The sequence below is a fragment of the Ochlerotatus camptorhynchus genome, unplaced genomic scaffold (assembly GCF_037179485.1).
Source record: "Ochlerotatus camptorhynchus isolate MF236.1 unplaced genomic scaffold, CSIRO-AGI_Acam_v1.1 ptg000434l, whole genome shotgun sequence".
Classification (NCBI taxonomy): Eukaryota; Metazoa; Arthropoda; class Insecta; order Diptera; family Culicidae; genus Ochlerotatus; species Ochlerotatus camptorhynchus.
The window spans coordinates 8,994,475-9,021,839 of record NW_027040920.1 but is presented as its reverse complement, the minus strand read 5'-3'; the positions used below and the strand labels follow the sequence as shown (position 1 = coordinate 9,021,839).

Genomic DNA, 27,365 nt, shown 5'->3' with positions numbered 1-27,365 from the left:
TTGTGTTTCACACGCATCTGTTTTTGAAAATTGGCTTTTTCTTGTTGAGAAGAATAGTCTAGAAATCCCTAGACTCGCGATGGCGTATAAAACCGATTGTAAGGCAGCGTTCTGTGTTCCGGAAGGAGAATGCCAAATGGTTTAAGATAAGCTTCTGGGGTGTTGTTTTTTTGAAGATGGTATGTGTTTGAGAAAGTTATGTTCTTCGATTTCAGCGCAAGAAAGCTGCTCCATACGTGCTGCCGTGGAGTGAGTGAAATAATGAAACGAAAGCATTCTCCAAGGAGGGTCTCGGCACGGCGCAGAAGATGAACCCGGCGCAGCGAGAAAAGGACGAATTTTGAAGTCGACGTGGATTAGCGCACTGCAGATACTGAGTTTAAGTGCAACCAAAATTCCACAAACCAAAATTCCAACCCTACACAAGACAAGCTGGTGGTCAGTCTGGTCAGCCAAGTCAGTAGTAGTCCGGAACTCAGCCGCAGCTACCACTAAATAAAACGCAACTACAACCCATTTGATGATTCCTATATGCTCGGTGAGCTGATGACGATAACTTGAATTTACTTTGGCCTATCGGATGAAGATAAATATTGATTCGGCCGGAGCGCTACATTTGTATTTGAGAATATTGGGTGCAAGTATTCAGATCACGCATTCTTATTGACTTCCTTCGGTAGTATTTGAACTAAAGTATCGTACCAAATGCATAATTTACCTGTTAACGCAGAAATCATGAATTTATTTTATGTTTTCTGCTTGAGAGGCCCAAAATGGGCGCTTAGGCCGAAGTAGTTAGTTATCTTTATTAGGGAGTAGGCCGAGGTAGTTCTCTACCCTATATGTAATTTAAAGCAATTTTAACGATCATTCAGCAAAACTTACGGACCAAAAACTAGAATTTGGCATGTGGGACAACCTCGGGGACAACATTATTGAGCACCCCAACATCATCAGTACTAAAATAAATCCAAGATCCAAACCTTTCCGAAGCCAGTGCCCCCAGTTTCATCGTTCACTGCAATCTGACATTCCTTCGCTCTCTCGCCTCGTTCGCTTCAACGTCATTCTCGTTCCGTTTTGCACTGCATTTGCTTCAATATGTATGTTGACGGAGAGCTCAGCTGGGTTGATACTCTCTTCTCTTCTGTAGCTTATTCTCCCATGCTCGTGTCGTCACAGCGCGTACACACCGAAAAAACGATACAACAATCTATCTACATACTGCAGCAGCAGCTCCATCATCATAGCTTCCTTTTTTTCTGATGCCGTATTGTGCGGCTCAACGCGACCTCTAGGATCAGTTCACTTCTGTCTGCTTAGCGAGTAGCACCTTCTTCTTCCGCCAGCCAGGGGGGAAGTAGTAGTATCCAAGTAGAGTTTCGTGGGAGGAGACGACCTCGCGTATGCGTAGAATTTTTGTTTTTTTCCTGAAAGGAAACTTTTAGCTACCATTCGAGGCGTTTTTGGTTAAGTTGGTTTTGTGCGTGTTGGTTGGATTTCCTTTTAAACTTGAAAGTGTCTTTGATTTCAAACTGTTAGAGAGTGAAATCAGCCCGGAGAAGAAAAAAAAATCGAGATCAAAGGAAGCTGCAGAGCCTACACTGTATGGTGGTGTATGTGTATGTGTAGAAAAGAAAACACGACCAGCAAAGTATGAAAATTTAATTGAGCAAAAGCATACATAACAGCAGGAGAAAATCGAAATCCAAGTTTGCCTGCCCAAATTGCGCGTGGAAAATTGTTTTGGCCAACTTTGATGAGGCTCGTCAGCTGAGAGCGTACGAAGTGAAATCAATGATTGCTTTGATCCACTGTCACCTTGCCGTATACAGTTAAGAGTGTGAAGAAAGGTGAATTCAGAGTGAAAAGAAAGGATAAAATAATAATTTCCCTCTGTGCCAAGATAACTGAGAAAACAAAAGCGAGAGAGATCAAACAGTGCTAAAAAAACACAGGAAAATAATTGTTCTGCTCGTTTCAAATGTGGGTGCATTCTAAAAATATCGAAACCGCTTATTTAAACAAGTCGGTATTGTTGTTAAATAACTTGAAGTGCGCTTTGATTGGCGGCCTTGGTGCAAAGACAAGATCATCAAACTAAGCTGAAAGCAGATCAATCGTTAACGATCCAGCAGAACACATCTAATGTGACAGGTTAGAGAACCATTTGTAATGCTAATAACATTGAAATATGATTTACATAACGACGGACGACGAGGACTGACTGGCGGAGGGCATTTATTGTGTTATGGGAATGCCTGAATGCAAGTGCGAGGGGCAGCAAAGCAAGCTGATTGCATATTTGCTCTCTTTGTTATGCTAGGTGTCAGCACTTTATCTGCAGTGGACAGTGTCTTTTTTGCTTCTCCAATCAGATTTCGAATTGGGCCTAGTATATGTGTGTGTGTGTGTGTGCATTTGTACGAACCTGCCCGATTGTGTTGTTATTATACCCCCTTTGGTTGCTTTGTCCTGTTTTCTTGTTTACGATTCAATGACCTCGATTCTGCTGGTGCTGTTTCTGCTTTTCCGATGCGTTTTTCCCTGGTACTGATGACCGTCGTAGGGATGCATGACGCAGTGTTGCCGGCTGTGATTGAAATAGAGTCAGTACTAACAGATCCCTGAGGGGTTCCTTGGATAAATATTGAATACGTCGCAAAATATCAGCTTGAAAAGTGTATTTTCTTTTTAACAGCCATTCATTATTAACAATGACCTGTTTCTGTCAAGTAAGTAGGTAATGATCGCAATTGAGTTTTGTTGTTGTAATAATGTGTGGGCTTGCCAAATAAACTGTTCAGGACAATGAATAATATAAATGATACCCTATTCAAAATTTGGTTTTGTATTTATCACGTACCCTTTGGTACATTAAAGGCTCATCAAGAGTTCAAAAGTTGGGTCAATAGTGAAATGCAATTTTCGATGAACATTTCAAAACGTCCTAACTGTTTGGATCTATTTTGTTTATCGAAACAGATTTCACGCCATTTTTGCAACATAGTATGATTAAGAAGTATCTCACCTAGCATCCAAAATATCAAATTCACCAGGGAATGTTTTTGGACCTGAGTCATTAACGAAAGTGAAAGTCGATGAAGAGAATCGATCAAAGTAGATAGGACGTTTTGAATTAACCACTTCATTCGAGCAGTTAAAATTACATTTCACTCGAACTTTGAAATAAAACATTATTTTGAGATTTTTTCTTCTAGAACCTCGAGAAAAGTAGCCAACATTTGTGCGTTTCATAAAAAAATAAAAATTAGTTGGTGCAGTTTTGTGAAATCGCTGGTAGAAAGTCAAGCCAAAACTGCTTGACAAAGTGGTCAATTGATCGTTTGGAATTGGGTTCTTTAGGGGTATTCCCGAATTTCATAAATTTTGGTTCACTGGAACTATTTTATTCAAGCCCGCAGTGTTTCGAAGCCTCCATTAGCTCTGTCGGTAAAGGCGCAGCTACTTGCCAGTATAATTATTATACTAAGGCAAAAATGGTACAAAGCTCTCAATTAATAACTGTGGAAGTGCATCTAGAACATTAAGTTGAGAGCACGCAATAAGCTAATATACGATGTGGTTTTGACGGAATCACTAATATTTCGTTATTTATGGATGGCGTATTTGATAATTTTGTGTCAAAAAGCGAAAGGCTTATTTTTATTTTTATTCTAGATCTAAAAATTGCAGGGCTGTTACAATAGGCGCGGATTTGTCGCGGATTTGAATTTTCAGTCGAGAAAATCGCAGAAACATTAAATGATGTCGCGAAATCGCGAAAGGACTGATGTGCTGTTATCAATTTTGTTGTTCATCTGGCTCTCAATTTTTTACCGGTTCAAACTAAACACCCAGCAAATAATCGAGAAATGATCTCAACTCCAAAAGTCACACCGGATTTACACGGAAATTCCCTAAGGTCTGTCCAATGTGAGACATTTTCCTTTTTTTTCAATATGAACATAGCATTTTTCGTTGTCAAATCACAAACGAATCGTATATATGCGAGTAATTGCCATGTATACCGGATATTCTAGGTTCTCCAAATCGTCCTGCAGTTCAGTTGATTTGTTCTACTATATCAACCAAGACTGCAATAATGTCTGTAGTATCGAAATATGTCCAAACAGATTCAAAGTGTCTATGTGGATTGTACCTATTGATATGTATACAATATGTTATAGGTTCTGAAATCATTCTGGAGATCAGATTATTTTTCTAATAGATCACCTAAGACTAATTCAATATCTGCAGTTTGCAGGGTCTATGTGGATCATGCCAACCTATTTCCGTGTATGTCAAATTTTCTAGGATTTCCAAATCGATATTTCAATACTACAGATATTATCCTAGTCTTTGTTGATCTAGTAAAATAAATCATCTGAACTTCAGGACGATTTGAAGAACCTAAATCAACACGTGGAAATAATTCAGCATGATCCATATAGACACTATGAATCTGTTTGGACATATTTCGATACAACAGACTTTATCCCAGTCATGGTGTAAGATAAATCATCTGAACTCCAGAACGATTTGGAGAACTTAAAACATCTGGTATACATGATAGTAGTTTATGCATGATCCACATAGACACTGTGCATCTGTCTGAAAATATTTCGATACTAAAGACATTGTCCCAATCTCGGTTGATCTAGTAGATCAAATTATCTGAACTCCAGGACGATGTGTAGAACCTTGAACATATGGATTACTCGGAAATAGATCATGCATGATCCACATAGACACATTGATTTTTTTTTTTTATTATTATTATAGTTACTTTAACACTCTTGGGTCATTCGCGACTTGTCCGGGGGTGAGATTTGAACTCGTGACTTTGGTATGGATGTTAACCACTACGCCGGGGTCGCCCCCACATTGAATTTGATTGGACATTTTTCGATACTGCAGACATTATTGCAGTCTTGGTTGATCTAGCAGAACAAATCAACGGATGTCGATTCAAAAAACCTATAATTTCCGGTATACACAGTAATCAGTCGTGCATGATCCACAAAGTCACATATATACGATTCGGTTATGATTTGGCAACGAAAAGTGCTAGGGTCATATTAGAAATAAAAAATATCATGAAATTATATCTCGGAGACGAGCCAGCCAACGGCTGAAAGTCTCCTTAATAAAGATATAAAAAAAAAATCATGAAATTATCTCACCATTGGACAGACCCCAAGGAAAATCCGTGTAACTCTGGTAATTTCTCGATTATGTGCAGGGTGTTTGGTTTGAATCGGTAAAAAAAGAGAAAACTAGAACCAAATTAACTACATTTAGGACAGCAAAATACGTCAGGTTAATTTTCATGAAAATTTGCATTTCAAATGAAAATGCATTAATTTTTTCAAAAATAATTTTTCATAAAATCTAGGCTGGTATTATTCAATAGAATCTCATGATGTAAGTGTGTTTTATTATGTTCACTAATTACTCAGAATTTATACTATACATAAATAACTGAAGATGATGCAATGTTACTTTAAAAAAATTCAAATGATACAAACGCTACTCCTTTAACTCAGTCGGTAAAGACGCAGCTATAAAGCAAGTGCTATAAGGGAAGCGACTGAGTTCAATTCCCGTCTAGTCTATTAATTTCTCGGGTGGAAAATTATCACTTCCTTGGGCATAGGATGGTACAGGTGTAGAAAGCTCTCAATTGAAATGTGAAAGTACCACCGACAAACCGTCATGAAACTTAAACTTAGCTCTTGACCGAGAATCCATAACGGCCGATTCAAATGTGCAGCGATCCCATCTGTCAAAACCATAGAATTTTTTTTACCTAGATAAAAATTATTCGTCCGAAATAGATTAGACACGAACAAACTCATAAATGTTGTACGCGTGTTCGTAGCTAGGATAAATATGTTCCGCGAACACGGCGGCAGATGTCAGTTTTGTGCTTTGATCAGAAATTTCTTTGTAATATCGGTTTGTCGGTGAAAGTACTTCAAAGAACACTAAGTTGAGAGCAGAAAATCCAATATGCCATAAGCAATAAGCTTGAAGTGCCATGCAGTAGTGTTGATGAATTTACGTTATGGTCGACCAGCAGATGGAAATGATGAAAAAATGATAATGACGTTTTGCTACCTGTCAAATCGTATGGAATATTTTTTAGTACATCATCACTTTTGTGGTTATGGATTTCAAACCTAGGTGTCGCATGCACTGGTGCAGTTTCGCGTAAATTCATCAATACAAATGCTATTTTTAGGCAATTAAAACAGTTTTTTTTGTCGCGGATTAGTATTTGAAGTCGCGGATTTCTTTTAACAACCCTGAAATTGAGATGAAAATCTATGGGATCGAAAAAATAATATCACTGTGCTCAGAAAACGAAACTCTCTTAGATGATGTGCAATAACCGATTTATTTTTCAAAGTTAATGTTCCCAATTATAAATTTTTCAATGTACTAAGAGTTGTACTAATAGCGAAAAAATAAGCCAATTTTTCATTTCAATATTTTTCAATAAATCAGATCACAAAAACGGTTCAATCAAATTTAATACAACTTGTTTTAAAAAATCACAATATAATACTAGAAAATCAGGTGGTATTGAAAATTCTGTACTCATTCTGCATGAGGGCAAAATCGAACAAATGAAAATTACGTAAAAACAGAATTGAGTGTACATGATTATTTGATCGATGATTTTTTGGCGTATTACCAACCGGTGGAAACTAACGATTTTAAATTGGTTAACTACTTACAGGGCTGGTAGCGAGTCACTTTTTAGTGACTTGGTCACTTTTTTCAAGTCAGTCACTAAAAAGTCTCTTTTTTTAAGGCCAAGTCACTAAAGTTACTTTTTCTTGTAATAAGTCACTATTTTCAACTTTTTTAGCATGAATTTATTTCAAGATTAGTTATTCTTTGCGTTGTGACGTTTAATCGTCTTTCTCTATATACAGGATGTCTACTCATTTTTCTAGATAAAATTCCAAGTTAGTAAGTCCAAGATCTAAAAATATTCAATGTCTTGAAGTTTCGTATTGCATGTACAAGTTCAACAACTTTTTGAAAGATTAGAGAACTTTACAACAATTGTAGGAACTTTGGAGATGTTGTGAGGAATGAAAAGAAATGCTGAGAATTTCAGTGAAGCTCTATAAACAAACTGCAGGAACATAAGGGAAGTTAACACGCTGAAAATATGGGAAACTTACTGGAAGCTGTAAAAACCTCAAAGTGGTTCTTTTAGCATCCGAGACTTTTCAGGAACTTGTATGAAGTTCCTAGAATTTCAGGAACTTTTATGAAGTTCCTAGAATTTCTGGAACTTTTATGAAGTTCCTAGAATTTCAGAGAACTTTACAGGTGTCAAGCAAACTTGAGAAATTAAAAAAAACTTTAGGGGTATTGTGCAATTTTTTAAGAAGTTCTAAGCACCACAGAAAAGCAAGATCGATTAAAAATCTATAATCGTATATTTAGATAAATTCAAGATAGTTCCGTGATGTGCTGAAAAACAAATCGAGAACCCTTAAGATGTTCCGCGAATTTCAGGGAAGTACAGAGACCATCAGATAATTCATGAAAACTTCGGAAATATTTCAGAAACTTCACAGAAGTGCAGAGAATTTCAGGGAAATTTAAAGGTGTTTACGGGAATTCTATTTATTTCCGAACAAAACCGAGATCTTCAATAGAATTAAGAGCTTTATGGAAGCTTCGAGAACATCAAGACAGGTCAGAGAATCAAAGGGCTGTTCAAATAATTTCAAGGAAATATTAGAAACCTTAAAGAAGTTTCGAGAAACTCAGTGAATTTCCGAAAACTCCAGTAAAGCTCCGAGAGGATTCCTGGAAATTTTATGAACATCCGGAAAACGTGAGAGTATTTTAAGGGTGTTATATCGTGGAGATTTCAAGAACTTTAAAAAATTCTAAAATTTAGCTAAGTTGATTGGAGAACATCAACGAAGTTTCATTAATAAAAAAGCGAGAACTTTTAGCAAGCAGATATATCTGTAAGAAATTCTAGAGACCTAAATTTAGGTATGTTAATATAGATATTCAGCGAAGCTCCGAGTACTTCGAGGACGATCAGATAGCTTCAGAATAATTCCATTAACTTAAGCAGTGACTTACAAGGAGTTCCGTGGAATTAAAGGGTACTCCAAGTATTCTATGGTTGATCCTAAAACGTCAGAAGCGTCAGGGAATTATGAATATATATATAAGAAATTTGCATTTAGAGAACTTCAGGTAAGCATAGATAAGTTCAGAGAAAAGCGAGTGTTAATAATGGTTATAATACTTAAGGAACATTTTTGAATTAATTTCAATAAAGTTGCTGGTTCTTAAAAAGACTGATGAATTCAGGGCAGTCTAGAGAACTTTAAAGAAATTCAGTAATCGTTTAGGCACCAGGAAAGTCTAGACTTTTGAAGAAGTTTTAAGTTAGTGTCGATAATTTAAGGGAAGTTTTATGAACTTCAGAAAAATCTTGAAAACTTCAGTGAAAATCATAGAATTATATTAATTATTTCGTGTTAATTCCATGGAAATTGAGGGAGCATAAAAGTTCCATAAATCTATTAAAACTTCGGAAACTTCTCGGAAGGACAGTTGTATTCAGAAATCGAAATTTTTTTGTTAAATTTATTTCTTACTGAAGATTAATCTACTGTTAATCTTTAAAGATCAAAGTGTGAATAAAAATAACGAGAGAAATAAAATTGTTGTATTTTAAAATTCATTATTTTCTTTAAAACATCCTTAGTAAGATTTTTTAAATTCTTTGAGACTTCCAGGTATTTTAAGGTAACAAAAATTTTCCTTAGGATTCCTGGTTTTCCAGATTTTTGAAGTTAGTAGACACCGGGACTAATACCATGGGTTTGGTTATAAACTTTCTATTGAATCTTTCGTTTTAAAGGTTCATATCTTACATAAGTGTTTATGAGATACTAATTGCATAAGTCTAAAACATAAAAAACATTTATTTGATGCGCCTTCTCTTAGGTAAATTTTTAGTCACTATTTTTACAACAATAAGTCACTATTTGGTCACTTATTTATTCAACATGGTCACTAAAATAACTATTTCTGACATCAGTGATCGCTACCAGCCCTGACTACTTGACTAGCCTATTGGTCCCAAGCAAATCGATTATCGTTCCCCATTGTAGTCGAAATTCTAGTACTACACTAGTCTTGATTTGCTATGAAAGTTTGACAGATAAGATGAGGGGTTCGTGGAGTTTCCTATATTTCGAGGGGTGCATCGATTAACTTATGACCGAAGAGAGTACCAGAGCTGAGCCAAACAGTTGAGCACGTTTCTTCGTGATCATCTGGTCATAGAGTTACCTCTATGTTATTACGTCTTTCAGCAACATATTGGAAGTGCAATTAAAAAAAAACAAAATCTACCGCGTTACGATAAGTGGTCAGGTTTTGACCACTTGACTTATAACTATGTCAATAGCTGATGGATTTTAATTCTTAATAAGCCTATCGATTGGAATGTCATCTACGAGTCTACTAAAATGAACACTTTATCATTTTTTTATTGGGTCACTATTGAAAATTACACAAATGTCCAACTGTTGCAATGGTGATCAAAATTTGTTAAAATTAAGACTTTATCAATTTTCAAAAGGTCACTATTGGAAATTGCTGGAATGTGCAACTGTTGCAATGATAATTACTATTATCGCCGATTGCCTGCGAAAAGCGCTTTCTCTAACACAGATTAAAAAATCGATTTCCATCCGGTCTCGCCGAATGGTTTTTATTCAATCAGCGCGTGTGGTGAGTGGTGGTGTTCGGTCGTCATCAGCAGCAGCAGTGCTTTCAGCGCGTGGCGTTGTACATTTTTCTCCAGTACGCAACGAAAGGCTTCCACCAAGCTGCTAGCTATCAAGACTGTCCTCAAGAGCCCTCGATTCTCCGAAGAAGGAGAAAGAAGCCGCACCGCTACTGATCGGATTCAGTTAGCCGCTGCGACGTGTCACCCTCGTTCCAAACAACATACAGCTCGCCAGCCTTATCCGTGTTGAACATCCTAATAGCTCAGTTTGACCCGGGACGGGACTTGACAATCGAGCTTCTCACTCTTCCTAATGTTTTTGAAGAATTCCCTTCGGTGAATTGTGCGTTGTGTTTGACGTAGTTGACCAATGATGCCAGGAATGTAAAATATTTTTGCTATTTTAATTTGGATTTTATTCGAAGTTTCTACCGCTTTTTAGCAGCGTATACATCATTTTTGCTCAAACAATAAAAACAAGCATAAACAAACAACAATATCCATCGCTTAAAACACGCAGTGCACTCAATTTTTCAACTTTCCTTTCGCAAATATAAACAATTATCAACGTCATTGACGTCAACGTTGATGCCGGCATCACTGCCAGCCATATTGATGCGATCCACGATTGCTACTGTCAAATCAACCAATCAGAAACTGGCTCGGATTTGACAACAAATTGGCTCGAAATCACTACCCGATTGTCAGGTCCCGTCCTAGTGTTTGACGGCTTTCAGTGCTTCGAGAACCGCATTCACTTCTCAGTCGGTTGCTCTGTTGTTGTTGATCGGTTTAGCATTACTTGTGTATTCAGACGACATGAAGCTCTTCATAGAAATAAGAAATGCCTCCGACGCAGAAATATTCCAGATTGAAATAAATCTCTTCTACACCTGGTGTAGCAAAAGTCTACTCCAACTCAACGTAAAAAATGTAACGCAATAATAACATTCAGTAGAAAAATTGGAACCCCTTGCATAAACATACATTTAGGAAACGAAATAGTAGACAAATCAAGAACAACGTGTGAAAAGGTCATACAAGCTTTTTGTAAACAAACCTTCTTATGTCGTTTTCTCGTTACCCAACGTAATACTGGACACCAAACTTACATTTGTAGATCATTATAACACTATCATAAGCAAATCGAATAGGGGAATTGAGGTATTCTCGACAACCTAAGCAGCTACCATCTTTCTATAGCCTTTTGCTCTAAGGAACGCTGCTCTAACAATTTCACTCGGAAAAATTGTCAAAAACTGTTTTGAAACGCTTTTACAAAGCTCCAATCTTCTCAAGTGAGAGCGACTATTATGGGCAACATCTTTTTATTCGGCAACCTTTCTATTTGAGCTGCGTATTAAACAGCTGTGCTTTCATCGGCAACTCGAAAACAGCAGCATTTTACAGTTCGTGTGTTTCATTTTAAGAAAACCCTGCTAGATTGCTTTTTCTCAGTCGTAAAAATATAATCAAATTGAAGCTGAAAGCTTAAAGAACCGTTTGAATGCATTCAGCGAAGCGTCTTCGTAAGAAAATCCAGTGAAATTAGCGTTTCAATTTGGGTTGCCGAAAATAGTCTGTCATGCCGAAGCCGTCATTTCCCCTAGCATGCTGGGCTTCATTAAGAGGTTCAGTTACAATTTTCAGTACCCATACACTATAAAATTACTGTAAACTACATATGTAAGACCTATTCTTGAATACTGGCTAGTATAGAGTAGACTGGCCCACAAAAATAAAAGTTCTAATTTTCCACGGGCCAACCCCTAGATTTGTACCATTAGGTGAGAAAACCTTTCTCTGAAAATTTCAGCACAGACAAACAGACATAACACATTGAATATTTCTCACCGTAAAACATCGTCGCTAAAACATTACCGCCATCTGTTGGGTACAATGTGGCGGGTAGTACACTGAACAGACGGCGGTAGTGTGTAAACGTCAAACGCAAGGGAAATTACTATGCGCGCCACAGGTGGCAGTACTACCAACTACGATACTTTTGAATTGACCGTTGAATGCTTGTTCGATGAACAACTTGCGAGTGTTATGTCTGTTTGTCTGTGATTTCAGCTTATTCGGATGTTACTCGAGCTGGCGCTTTTAGTTTGAATTTTGTATGGAGAATTATATGAATATATATATGAAAAAAATGACAGTCCTACACTCTATCGATCATAAAAAAAGTTTCCTTATTATCGATTTGATTCAGATTTACAAAACTTGTAGTACAATCAATGAGTAACAACTTTGCTGAAGATTGCATCATGAATTCAGTTAGTTTTATTGAGATATTCGCTTTTGAATGTAGGGAAAATGCAGGTAATGTCGGCCTAAGTGTTCAGCAATCGACTAAATGTTCAATAGCAACCAAAAATATCCATTACTAACTTCCCAATAACGCGTTCACCTAGATACAATTGATAAATAGCAGATTTTTAGCGATGGGCCCAATTTTCGATCCATTGGCCAACATTAGAGACATTTCCCCTATATGAGCATTTTGAATATGAAAATTTCAACCAAATCTCCTATATGAACATTAAACCAAAAGCGCCAGTTCGTGTAACGTCAAAAAGAGCTGAAACATTCAGAGATTGGTTATCTCACCTACTGACATGAGTCTGGTTGTTGGGCTGTGGAAAATATGAACTTATATGAGCAGACTGCACATCGTTTATTAAGATCTCCATAAAACTAACTTGAATCGTGATGCTGTATTGAGCAAAGTTGTTCCTTATAGTTTAAACTACGTATGCTGAAATTCTGAACTTAATCGAGTTTGGGTACGAATTCTATGCACGAAAGAGTGAAGTAATGCTTTTCTCCATACATTTCAATCAATCCCCATACAAATTTGAAATCAAAAGTGCCAGCTCGTGTTACATCCTAATGCGCTGAAATTTTCAGAGAGTGGTTTTCTCACCTAATGGCACAAATCTAGGGGTTGGCCCGTTGAAAAAAAATGATAAAAATTTCCTCCATATAAATGTGGGCCAGTCTAATGTCAGATGAAGGAAAAATAGTTCCCTTTGTTGCTAACACTTGTACAAATTGTTATCGATATTGCATAGTATTTGAAACACAATTACGTGTTCACGATAATTGTTAATTGTATGAACAAGGTATCGAAAGAAAATTACTGCCATTTTTTACAGTTCAAAGTTCAAATCTCCGAGAAAGCACGCTGCCTCTCGGAGCACAGTAAATCCAGGCTTTTATTGAGTTCGTTTGTCCAGGTCTCCGCCGTCCTATCGCCTTGACACCAGTCCCAAAGTGACGTTTCTTCACACACATTTTGACAGTTCCTAATGGGGTTTTGCGTTGGAGTGAGAGAATAAGAAAAAGTTCGCCATGTTTCACACATAGACTGACAGTTACATATGAGATTTCTCCATAGGAGTAAAGAGTTACAGAGCTCTCGTCAACGCCATTAGAGCAGCCGTACCAGTCGTTGCCATTTGCGGCACTATTTTACTTACGCACAGCGTTTCCATTTTGGCTTAATCACTCCTCTCCACACCGGTCGTTGCTATCAGAATCATAATGTAAGTTACCGTTTTCCACACCGGCAAAACAAACTTTTGACGTTTATTCAAAACAGCAACCGTCTGATGCGTTGCTACAGGGTTGCTAAATTTATGAACTCACTACTTCCCAAGGTGCGGATTGCTATTTCCCCCACCTGAATAGCAACCCCCGGTATGCAAGAAGCGTTATGGTAGAGGTTGGTAAATGTGTTGCTCTTACCGTTTTGGAGGAATCGATCCATAGCCTCCACAAGATAACACAACATAGGGTCCTGATCAACCAGTGCACGAAACAGCTTTATTTTTCTCTACAACTTCGTCTCAGACGTTCTTTGCGATCAGAAGTGACATTTTCCAGCTACAATTAATTAAAAAAATTCCAAAGACGCCATTTACAAACATTACAAGATTCAAAATGATGAAATTTTAGCAGAAATGTGAATGATTGTCAATAGCAAACAATTGCGCAAAGTTTCATGCAAATCGGAGAAGGTCGTGTCAACAAATTTCTCCTTTTTTTGCTATTTGTTCTGGAACTGCTCATTAATGAATCAAGTCACCGTTCTTCAAAAAGGGTGAAATTTTACTGATTAATAGACACCGTCAAGTTAGCGTGCAGGTTGAACCTTTTGCAGATGACCGCCAATATTTTAGTATTGTTCTAAAATTTCTTTTCAAACCTCCCGAATTCTACAAATCTGGCAACCCTTTCCGATTCGTTCCCGGATTCCCGGAGCAAGAGAAATGAAAACACAATCGGACCTGCTCTCCGTCACTCTCTCTCCCGAAGTCATTGTTCTTCTCTCACGATTATTGATGATCTCTGGTTGCTCCGTTTGGTGGTTTGCGAATGGTGCTGCACAACCAGCACAGGAATGACACACCATAACGACGTCAACCGACGTCGACGATGCCGTTTGTTTTATCGCATGGCCTCAGCACCGTGACAGTTTTTCCCCGTTTTATGTTGTTCGACTCCCCCACATCTGAAGCGTGTTGCTCGCTGCTCGCCCAGCTCGATGTCGTATTTTTTACGATAATTTTGACAGCCGTGTGGAGGATTCTACCGCGCTTCGGGGTATCTCCGGGTGGCGCGCATAAAATTGGGTCAATTCAGGATGATGCTCCATTCGTTCGGCTTCTGAATGGGGCTCACATTTCGGCTGTATTTCGTTTTCTCGTCGTCCTCGTCGATGACGGTGGCGCTATGTTTCATGTTCAGGACATCTATCTCTCTATGTGATACAGGCACTGACTGCCTTCGTCGGTCGTTCCGTTTCGTTGCTCGAAATTGGCCTCCCTCGTTGAAGAAGATGAGCGCAAAAAGGGTTTTCTTCTGTGCAATCATTCAACCGTAGCGTGCTTCTTTTGGTTTTCTGTTTTCTGCCTACATTTTTCTCAAGGATCATAAACATGAAAAGCTTTGCACAGATGAATGTATCCGTCTCGTAACCGACTTCGTCGTTCGTGGAGGCTGCTGGCCGTTGCTGGAGGAAAAGCAGAAGCAACGCTTGATTGACGAGATGTGTGATTCAGGGAAAAGTTTTACTCACTACAATGTTGTTACAGTTATAGGGAAAAGGGGAAGCTGAAAAATTCAGTCGGAATTGGGGAGTGGCTGTTTGCGATGGTGGTTGCTAATCCAGTTGTGGTCGCTGGGTGGATTTCCGGTGGGTGGTTTTCCGAGAGTTGCCAACTAGCTGACGTTGATGCAGAAACATGTGACTAATTTACGGGCTGAACGAATCTTTGCTTACCTTAGCTTAGCTTATAGCGAATTTGGTTTTTGATTCAGTTCCAACCTGGATAGGGTATCAAGGTTGGGTCTGCTGTCAAACGTCAATGTGAACGTTTGTTTTTCTAACCTTGCTAGGGTTAAGGTTCGCACTGACAATCTTGGATTTCAAAATGTCGGCGGATATTGTTAGACGTCACCCCGATTAAAAAAAAACTATAGGGAGCTGCACAACTTTTTTTTTATATCTAGTGGTGGTTTGTTAGCATGGACTTAGAAAAATAATATTGTTTTTAATGTTTGTTAGATGTTTTGAAAAATGTTAGATTTTTTCAAGAGGAAGATTTTTTTAAAAGAACATTGTCGGATAACATATCTTCGCAATTCAAAGAAAACTCTCCCGCGAGGAAAGATTAAATTTAAGAACATTGTGGATAATATTTTGAATGCCCTCGGCTTTCCCGACGAATCGCCATTGACCTGCTTGTTCCTATAGTCGCAAACTTCTTCAAGCAATTGATTGTATCATGGCCCCTCATTGGTGAATTCATATATTTCGATGGATAATTCGTCGAGTGAGGATCAAAATATGATCACTTTATTACAATGGAACTGTCGTAGTTTAATACCTAAATTAGACACGTTCAAGTATTTGATTCACAATTCTGATTGTGATATATTTGCACTCTGTGAAACTTGGCTTTCCTCTGAAGATGAACTAAACTTCCACGATTTTAACATTATGATTCATATGGTGGCGTACTTTTGAGGATCAAAAAGTGCTACTACTTCTATAAAATCTCAATTCCAATAATTCCAGGCATTGAAATTGTCGCTTGCCAAATTAACGTGAAGAACAAAGATCTTTGCATAGCTTCCGTATATGTCCCTGTAAAGACTTCCATAAACCGCCGTCAGCTTTGGAGTTATCCTTCCATCTCCAGTTCTAATACTGGGCGATATGAACTCATACGAATCTAATGGAATCATATGATGACAATAGAGTGGGTATTTTCTATGATTTGTGCGACGATTTCAACTTGACTATCTTGAACACTGGTGAAGCAACACGTATAGCAAAACCTCCTGCTCTAGAGAGCCGTCTTGACATATCTTTGTGCTTTAACTCACTTTCATTAGATTGTCTGTGGAAGGTTATCAATGATACCCATGATAGTGATCACTTACCAATTATTATTTCAATCAAAAGTGGTCGTCTAAAAACAGATCAGTCAATTCAAGTTCCTTTTGACCTCACGAGGAACATTGATTGGCAAAAAATTGTACCGGCGGTAACTCTTGGTATTGATTCTACCGATCCTCTGGAAGAGTATCGTTTCTTAACCGAACTAATCTACAGAAGCTCAGAAACGACGTGTTCCAAGTGCTTCCTTCAAAAGAAGACCCGCCATCCCCTGGATGGGATATGGGATGACGAATGCACAAAGTTGTATCTCGAGAAATCCGATGCCTTTAACAGGGCTGGTAGTGAGTCACTTTTTAGTGACTTGGTCTGTTTTTTCAAGCCAGTCACTGAAAAGTCCCTTTTTTAAGGTCAAGTCACTAAGGTCACTTTTTCTTGTAATCAGTCACTATTTGCAACTATTTTAGCGTGAATTTATTTCAATATTGATCATTATTTGCTTTGTGACGTTTAATCGTCTTTCTCTATCAACAGGCTGTCTACTCATTTTTCTAAATTTTCTTGAGTTTTCCAGGTTTTCCCAGAACATTAACGGATAAATTCATGGATTATAATAAGAAAGCTTTTTTTTTTAAATACGTTCAAAATATGCTTTTTCTGGAAGATCAACAGTAATTAACCCAAGCGTTTTTAAGACATGGCAATCAGTTTTAAAGAAACAAGTTTGTAATCACATCCAATGAATGTTGAACTTAATTTTTCACTGTTCACAGTTTAAAAAAACGTACTTTATTTGAGTAAGTCCAAAATCTAAAAACATTCAATGTCTTGTAGTTTCGTATTCCATGTACAAGTTCATGATATTGAAAATTTTCAAAGTGCCTGAATTAAGGAAAACATTAAATGATTTATTTAAAGTTCGTAATTAACTTTATGAAATATGCGAGATCTTCATTGCAGTCCCATTAACTTCACAACAATTGTAGGAACTTTGAAGAAGTTCTGAGGAATGAAAGGAAATTCTGAGAATTTCAGTAAAGCTTCATAAACAAATTGCGGGAACATAAGGGAAGTTAACACACTGAAATTATCGGGAACTTACTGGAAGCTTTAAGAACATCAAATCGGTTCTTTTAACATTCTAACATTTTCAGAAACTTTTATGAAGTTCCTAGAAATTCAGAGCACATCACAAGTTTTAAGCAAACCTGAAAAATATAGAAACCTTGAGGGGTATTGTGCAAATTAAAAAAAATCTAAGTACCTCAGAAAAACTAGATCTAGAGATCTTTGGGGAATTTCAGATCTTAAGAGCAGTTCCCATGACTTTAGTTCAGACTTTTTAGAGCAGTTTAAATATCTGTAATCGTAAATTTAGGGAAATTTAGAACCATTAAGATGTTCCGAGAATTTCAGGGAAGTACAGAGACCATCAGATAATTTATGAAAACTTCATAAATATTTCAGGAACTTCACAGAAGTCCAAAAAAAAATCAGGGAAATTTATCTTTAATAGAATTGAGAGCTTTAGGAAAGCTTCGAGAACATCAAGACAGATCAGATAATCAAAGAGCAGTTCAAATAATTTAAAGAAAATTGTAGAAACCTTAAAGAAGTTCCGGAAACTTCAACAAAGCTCCGATAGAACTTCTGGAACGTGATAAAAAGAGAGTAATAGTTATATCATGCAAATATCAAGAACTTTAAAAAATACGAAAGTTTAGCTTAGTTGATTAGAAAATATCAACAAAGTTCCATTCATTTAAAAAAAACGAGAACTTTTTTAGCAAGCAGCGATAAATATCTTTAAGAAATACCAGAGAACTTAGAATTTAGATAGTTTCATGATATTCAGCAAAGTTCCGAGTACTTCGAGGACGATCAAATAGCTTCAGAATAATCCCATTAACTTAAGCAAATTTGCAGCGACTTACAAGGAATTCCGTGGAATTATGGGGTATTTTAAGAATGCTATGATTGATCTAAAAACGTCAGGGAATTTTAAATAATTAATATAAACTTCAGGTAAGCATAGTTCAGGGAAAATAAGTGAGCGTTTTTAATGGTTAGAATAATTAAGGAAAATTGTAGAAACTTCAAGGCAAATCAATTAAATTCAGTAAAGTTGTGGGTTGTTAAAAAAATACTGATACATTCAAGGCAACCTAGAGAACTTTAAAGAAATTCGTTTAGGACGTTTTAATAACTCCCGGAAAGTCTGAACTATTGAAGAAGTTTTAAATTAGTGTCTATAATTTAATGGAAGTTTCATGAACTTCATAAAAATTATGAGACCTTGAGTGAAAATCATAAAACTATACTAATTATTTCATTCTAATTCCATAAAAATTGCGGGAGCACAAAAGTTCCAGATATTAAAAAAAAACTTCTAAAACTTCGCAGAAGGACAGTAGTATTCAGAAACATTTCGAGAACTTCATAGGAAAAATTTGGGAAGTTCTCAGAATAGTCCATTCTATATTCACCAGAAATTTCAATGAAGCTATCATTCGAATTTAATTTTCTTTTAGTTTTTAGCGGAATTATCTTGAAATTCTCCACAATAAGACACCCTTTGGAAAGATTATCAGAATATTCATTGAATTCATTTCAGATTTCCTTTTGAATCTCACTCCTTCCCTTGGAATTCTACTCAAATTGAAAGTCTCCTAAGAATTCATTGGCATTTCTACTCACAATTTCCTTAGATTGCTTCTCATAATTTGTTTGGAAAACTCTCCTGAATTTATTTTCCGAATTCCTTTGAAGATGTCCTTGAGTTATTCTCAGATTTAATTGTAATCCTTCTTTTAGTATTTTCAAAAAAATTCCAAGGACTTATGCTCCGAACTTGTTTTCTCCCACACACTTTATGAAATTATTCTCAGATTGCCCTTGGAATTTTCCTTTGAAGTTCACAAAAGTTGTGCTCCTCAGAAATTCCTAAGAGTTTTCAATTAAATTTATTTTTAATTTCATTCAGGGTCACTTTTTAGTCACTATTTTTACAACTAACAGTCACTATTTAGTCACTTATTTCTTCAACATGGTTTCTAAAATCACTATTTTTGACAGCAGTGATGACTACCAACCCTGCTTTAAAAAATATCGTAGACATGAAAGATCTGAGCTTTTTGAAAAGTATCTAAAGCTTGAAAAAAAAAAGCTTAAAAACTTACTAAAAGCAAAGAAACGAAATTACTGGCGTACTTTTATAAAGGGACTTTCTAGAGAAACCTCGATGACAACGCTTTGGAAAAAGGCTCGCTATATGCGAAACCGCTCATCTTCCAATGATAGTGCAGAATACTCCTCCCAATGGATATTCGACTTCGCTAAAAAGGTTTGTCCAGACTCTGTACCAGCTCAACCAACTTTACGGGATACAGCCCGAAGTAACGGCTCGCTGGATGAACCATTCACAATGCTGTAATTTTCAATGGCGCTTCTTAAATCGAATACTTCTGCTCCGGGAAGCGATATGATCAAATTCGACCGTCTAAAAAAACCTCCCCGATATCGCTAAAAAACTATTACTTAACTTATATAATTCATTTATGGAACTCAATATAGTTCCACCAGCATGAAGACAGGCTAAAGTAATAGCTATTCAAAAGCCTGGGAAACCAGCGTCTGATCACAATTCTTACCGTCCGATCTCTATGTTATCATGCCTTAGGAAATTATTAGAAACAAATATCCTATCAAGACTTGACCATTGAGTTGAATCCAGGGCCTCACAAAGTCACTTTCAATCGAAAATCATCAAGTGACGATGAAGCTGTAAATCATCACTTTCAATTGAATGTCATTCTGTTTTCTCTTCGAGCAGATCCCCATCAACATCAACTGAACCACTTTCGATCAGTTTTCATGCTGTTTGTTTTGGCTTGATTCGTGTTCATTTCTTCTTTCATTGTCAAATGAACTTACTTTTGCATTGAAGCGAAGCTGTTCGATCCAAATTCGCGCAGTTTTTATGACTTTTGTTGATTGTTCACTCGGTTCATTTAAGCGCATGCGCATAGATCTGTGCACGTGAAAGTCAAATTTATCATTGTCGGGTGGTTTGTTTACCCCTCAATATGGGCATTTTTTGAATCGGGATGTCGTCTAGAGATCGAAAATTGAAATCCAAGATGGCGACTTCCAGTTTAATAAAAAGTGAGAAATACTATCAAATACCTATCAATAAAGGTATTTTTGGAATCGGGGTGATGTCTGGAGGATGAAAATCGATATCCGACGTCATTTTGAAATCCAAGATGACGGCTTCCGGTTTAATAAAAAGTGGGAAATACTATCAAATACACATCAATATTGATATTATTGTAATCAGTATGAAGTCTACAGATCGAAATTATTATGCGACGCCATTTAGAAATCCAAGGTGGTGGCTTCCGATTTCAGAACAAATGGGAAATATTGCCAAATACCCATCAATATAGATATTTTTGGAATCGGGATGGCGTCTAGAGGCGTCGATATCCGACGCCATTTTGAAATCCAAGACGGCGACTTCCGATTTGCGGAAAAATGTCAAATACCCTAAAATATGGTTATTTTCAGAATGGGAATGAGACGTAGATTCCGAAAATCGACGTCACGCTGTCTTTAAATCCAAGATGGCGGCTTTGGTTCACAAAAAAAAAACTGTGAAATACTGTCAAATACCGATCAATGTGGGTCTTTTGGAATAGGTGTGACATCTAGAAGCCAGAAGTCGATGTCCGACGCCACCTTGAAATTCAAGATGGTGGCTTCCGATTTCAGAAGAAGTGTCAAATGGCCTGCAAATGGCATCGAATATCGATTTGCAGCATCTACGCGCCGTGGGAAACGGAAAGGTCCCCGTTCCGAAAAATACCCTGATATTAGGGTATTTGACACTTTTTCTGAAACCCGATGGCCGCCATATTGGAGTCGAACATAGTGTTGGATATCGATTTTCGGCATCCACGCGTTGTCCCCGTTTCAAAAAATACCCATATCTTAGGGTGTTTGACACGTTTTATGAATCTTGATGCCAGCCATCTTGGATTTCAAAATATCGTATATCGTTGTTTGACATCTACGCGTCGTCCCAGTTCCAAAAATACCCATATTGTAGGGTATTTGACACTTTCTGAATCCTGATGGCCGCCATATTAGATTGCAACATAGCGTCGGATATCGATTTTTGACATCTACGCATTTTTCCCGTTATAAAAATACCCATATCTTAGGGTATTTGACACATCCGAAAACCTATTTTCGCTTTTTTGAAATGGCGTCGGGTATCGATTTTCAGCATCTACGCGTCATCCCCGTTCCAAAAACATCCTATTGTAGGGTATTTGACACTTTTTCTGTAATCCGATGGCCACCATTTTAGATATCGATTTTCGGCACCATCGCGTCGTCCCCGTTCCGAAAAAACAAATATTGTAGGGTATTTCAGGCATAAAATTTGATAACGGCACAAAAGCATTTGTAAACAAACTTTGCAAGGCCCTTTACACGCGAACCAAACTACGCCAACGCAAACCAATATCACTTTCGGAAAGGTGATAGTTGCCCCTATCCGATGATGTTGTTGGTTAGCGTGGGCGTACTTTGGTTCGCGTGTAAAGGGCCTTAGAAAGTTTGTTTACAAATGCTTTTGTGCCGTTATCAAATGTTATGCCTGATTTGAGACTTTTCCTGACTTTTCCCGATTGGACTCCAGAATGGCCTCGTTAATTTAATTTTCGTTTAACATAAAATAATATATTATTACTTTACATAATCCGGATGCCATCCCTATCGGCAACCGATATTGTGCGGATACAATATTTTGTTGCTTGACGACGCAATGCGTGGCAGGTTGAATGAGCTCGAATTGAAGTGAAAGTGGAAAAAACGAAGGAAGCAGTTTTTGAGTCATTCATTGCGTCAATTAACCACTTCATTCGAGCAGATAAAATGACGTTTACTACCACTCGAACTTTGAAATGGAACATTATTTTCAGATTTTTTCTTATAGAACCTCTAGAAAAGTAGCCAACATTTGTGCGTTTCATAAAAAATAGAAATTAGTTGGTCTTGTGAAATCGCTGGTAGAAAGTCACGCCAAAACTGCTTGACAAAGTGGTCAATTGAAACAAGTCTTTGCTTCAAATGAAATGAACTGAAGCACTTGACGAACGAAACAAGCGATAGTCAAGTAATGTTTGAAAGGAAGAATGTTCATCGTGACTCGATAACAAGAAACACAATGACTTACACGAAAATGATATTGCTCGAAATTAAGCGATTCGGCGAAGAGTTCATTTTATTTTCTTTATTTCGAAAATGCATAGCCCTGGTTGAATCAAAAAACCTACTATCAAATACGCAGCTTGGTTTCCGAAAGAGTAAAGGAACAAACGATTGTCTAGCGATGCTTTCATCTGATATTCAACTGGCCTTTGCGCACAAGGAGCAATTGGCTTCAGTCTTTTTGGATATTAAGGGCGCATTTTTGTACAATTTGCACAGTAGTGGATTACCTGGTATTTTGAATAATTTATTGTATAATTTGCTGTCAGAAAAACAAATGACCTTCAATCTAGGTCAACTGACAACTTCTAGAATTAGCTACATGGGCTTACCCCAAGGTTCATGTTTAAGTCCCTAACTTTATAATTTCTATGTCAAAAATATTGATAACTGCTTAGATAATCTATGCACGCTTAGACAGCTTGAAGGCGATGCCGTGGTTTCCCTGAGAGGCCCACGTGCGGAAATCTTGCAAAGACCATTGCAAAATTCCGTAAATAATCTGTCTTTTTCGGTAAGAAATTTAGGGATCGAGTTTTCACCGGAAAAAAACTAAATTGGTAGTGTTTACAAGGAAGCGGTTTCCAGCCCAACTGCGTCTAAATCTCTTGGACAGAGACATTACCCAATCTTTAAGCTTCAAATACCTTGGAGTCTGGTTTGATTTAAAATGCACTTGGGGTACCCACATTACGTATTTGAAACAAATATGTCAACAAAGGATCAACTTTCTACGATCAATTTCCGGGACATGGTGGGGTGCTCACCCGGAAGACCTAATTAAACTATGTAAAACGACTATTCTTTCGAATTGAGCATCCAGTCTAGATTCGTGCGAATCTATCTAAATTATATGTCGTCGGATATATTTAAGCCTTCCGTGCTATAAACCCTCTCGTGTATGCTTTACTAACTACAGCTCCCCCATTGACTATGATCTCTCCATGAAACAGGCTATTCAAGGAGTTCCAGATCAACATCGATCTTTCTCAATTCCCCGTTTTTTTTTTGCTGAAAAATACCAACAACTCAATTGCAATAGAAGATTTTTCACTGATGGATCACGCATTGATGGATCCACTGGTTTCGGCGTCTTCAATGAATACCGCCTTTCGGAAACTTCAGGAACCTTGTTCCGTTTATGTTGCTGAGCTAGCAGCAATCAACTTCGCATTGGGGATGATTTCCGATATGCCCATAGACCATTACTTCATCTTCTCGGATAGTCTCAGTTCGATTGAGGCTATTCGGTCGATGAAACAAGGTAGGCACTCATCTTATTTCCTTTCAAAGGTAAGGGAGCAGATGAGTTAGCTGGTCGAAAGATCATATATGATTACCTTTGTATGGGTTCCCTCATATTGCTCAATCCCAGGCAATGAGAAGGCAGACTCTCTCGCAAAGGTGGGCGCACAACAAGGCGAGATTTATGATAGAAGAATTTCACATGATGAATTTTTCCCATTAGTACGTCAGAGTTCTCTTTTAAGGGGGTATTCCCAATCTTTTGCCTTTTTTCGGTCTGTTTTTCAATTAATTTTTTTTCAAGGAAAATGAATAGTAATGCGCCTAACTCTTTGGGATTCTTGTTTATTGAACATTAAAGTTTACAAATAAATTTTTTTCGACATAAAAAAAGACATTATTGACGTCACAAAATGGCGGCAAACAGACCCCTGTTCGCCGCAAACGCCTGGACGGGCGAAGACTTTTCTCTGGAACGGCTTCATCTGAAACAGATTTCGTGATGAAATTAATAATCTGCATAAGATTCTCTGGAGCTTCTCCCGTTGGCAGCAAAAAATCTTGCAAATTAACAAAATGGCGGCCATATGAAAAACCAGGCGATTTTTAGCCCGCTTTTTTGCAGCTTTAAGGTGCTTCAAACAATGTTAAATGTTAATATTTTTGGCTGAAAGTGGGAGAAGCTCCAAAGAATTTAATAAGGAACAAAATGCGCAAAGATTCAAGTCAATATCTCTTATAGTTTCTGAGAAAAATCTTCGCCCGATAAAAAAATGTGGTTTCGAGAAAAACGCGTTTAAAGTTTTGACTTTAGTTAAAACCATTTGGGGGTTCTTACCATTAGTCAGCTATGCCTGGACACCGAATTCGCTGATCGGAAAACGGCTTGGAGGGATGAAAGTATATAGTCTAAAGTACAAAAAAAACGTGAAAAAAAAAATTTGATTTTTTGAAAAAAAAGATCGGGAATACCCCCTTAAGTTGGCAAAACGATTGGACAAGTAATTCTCTTGGGCGGTGGTTACATTCCATTATTTCAAATGTTTCTTCGAGAGCGTGGTTCAAAGGTCTGGATATAAGTCGGGGCTTCATTCGCGTTATGTCAAGACTTATGTCCAACCACTACTCGCTAGACGCATATCTCTACATAATAAACCTCGTTGACAGCAATATATGTAGGTGCAGAACCGGTTATGATGACATCGATCACGCAGTTTGGTATTGCCCGGGTAATGACGCCTCCAGAGCACGACTGTTGAATACCCTAGTGGCCTGAGGTAGACAACCCTTCCGTGAAGTAAGAGATGTATTGGGAACACGTGATCTTCCCTACATGCAAGCGATCTACGAATTCCTTTGTTTGTCTGATGTTAGAGTTTGATGTGACTATCCCCTCCTTTCCAAACAATTTCCCGCCATTGTGTTCCAGTCTTATTATCCTCCTGTTCCTGTGCTACTTGCCCCTGCCCAGTCAGGATTTGGTCAACCGTCCGAGAGTAGTATCTGAAGGAGGCTTCAGAAACCAGTTTCCTACCTAGCTCCTTCCAATTGAAATTGTTACCCATTAACCTCGAGCCCGCCACGAGTAATTGGTACCCAATACTAACCTAGAACTACTGCTGTATAAAATGTAAATTCAAACATTACTGATTTTTGGCTCCGCACACACTACTGAGCCTAGTAAATAAACGAACCTTGTAGTTCTTTTTATTTAAAACTCGAATCCACTTGAATCGACTAACTACCGCTGGATGTCAAACTGATGAACGTGACGTCAGCGTCCGGCATCCTATATTGATAGGTAAACAAACCACCCAACAATGATAAATTTGACATCCACGTGCACAGAGCTATGTGCATGCGCTAAAATGAACCGAGTGAACAAGTCAACAAAAGTCAGAAAAACTGTGCGAATTTGGATCAAAAACAGCTCCGCTTCAATGCGAAAGTAAGTTCATTTGACAATGGAAGACAAAATGAACACGAGTCAAGCCAAAACAAACAGCATGAAAACTGATCGAAAGTGGTTCTGTTGATGTTGACGGGGATCTGCTCGAAGAGAAGACAGAAAGACATTCAATTGACCACTTTGTCAAGCAGTTTTGGCGTGACTTTCTACCAGCGATTTCACAAAAATGGACCAACTAATTCCTATTTTTTTATGAAACGCACAAATTTTGGCTACTTTTCTCGAGGTTCTAGAAGAAAAAATCTCAAAATAATGTTTAATTTCAAAGTTCGAGTGGTAGTAAACGTCATTTTAACTGCTCGAATGAAGTGGTTAATTGAAAGTGATGGTTGACAGCTTCGTCATCGCTTGACGATTTTCGATTGAAAGTGACATTGTTTGGGCCCTGATCGTATGGTATGATAATGATTAACCATGAATTGTAAAATGAAACCCACTACCTGGATCTACCGAAACCTATTGTAAGGTGTCAATTAGCTCTATTCATGTTTCCACTGCCACCATAAACAAAAATATCCGAACTAGTTTTACGGCCATATTTCATGAATATGTGATTTGATATTTCACTTGTCATAACCATGAGGGACAATCATTTCGACCTGATGGAACAACAATCCGGAATATCCAGAACCGTTTCTCAAATCGCTATGAGAGATGGTTTGATCATGTGGAACCATTATCCGGAATATCCGGTACCAGTTTTACAGACCATATGGCTCTATAGATGTCGTTTTGTGTGCCATGGATCCTATTTCATCGAGTAGATGGGATTTGATATGTCGCTTGATATGGTTATGAGATATATCAAATTTAACCATATGGATCCATAATCCGGAATATCCAGAACTGGTTCTATAGTGGCCACATGGCTCTATGGTTGTAGTTTTGAGTGACATTAGTCATATTTCGTCTAATAGATGTAATTTGATATGTCACTTGATATGGTTATCAGAGATATCAAATTTGACCATTTGGAACCATAATCAGAAATATCCGGAACCGGTTCTACAGTACAGGCTCTTTGGATGTCGTTTTGCATGCCACTTATGACATTTCGACATGAGATGATTTTTTAAAATTTATTTTACAAATAATTGTAGGACAATCTTCTATTTTCCATAGACAAAGCACTACGCAATGGTAAGCAATTGAATACAAGTGACCCGTTTCATAACCTGATGATCAAGCAAAAGTTGACGTCAACTGAGCAAGCATCACAAGCCACATTTAGTACGTATCTCAAGCAATCAAAATTCATTGCAATTGAGTTACGTAGTTGTTGCACCCGGTCCATCAATAGTTATAGCGTGTACGTTAAAATACAATTATCACCACCGCCGTTCCCCGTGAGATTTGCCGAATGCAGCAGCCATCCGGTGATGGTTGAGGCAACCTAAACTATATTTAATAGAGTAGAGCACTACTTCGGCATAAGCGCCTATTTCTGTCATATCGAGCAGGACCATAAATAATTTCAATGATTTCGATCACATGTTTGGTACGATGGTTTCAAAAGCTACAAAACAAAGTCTTTAAGAACGCGCAATAGGAATATTTACTTCCATCCTTCTCGAAAACAAAAGAAGCGCTTCTAGCGAATTCATTTTTCTTCTGTCTACTTCCGTATGTCGAAGTGAATCAAATGACGTTTCAGTGTGCTTGGACGG

At 37.6% G+C, this 27,365-nt stretch overlaps 1 protein-coding gene across 1 annotated transcript in view; it reads left to right on the top strand.

Annotated features, from left to right (window-relative positions):
• The first annotated feature begins 1,279 nt into the window (after positions 1-1,279).
• gol (goliath) overlaps positions 1,280-27,365 on the top strand; it is a 281,563-nt gene continuing 255,477 nt past the window's right edge. Inside the window, exon 1 of the mRNA XM_065234620.1 lies at positions 1,280-2,157. The gene's annotated coding sequence lies outside the window, so the exon portion shown is untranslated. The remainder of the gene's footprint in view (positions 2,158-27,365) is intronic.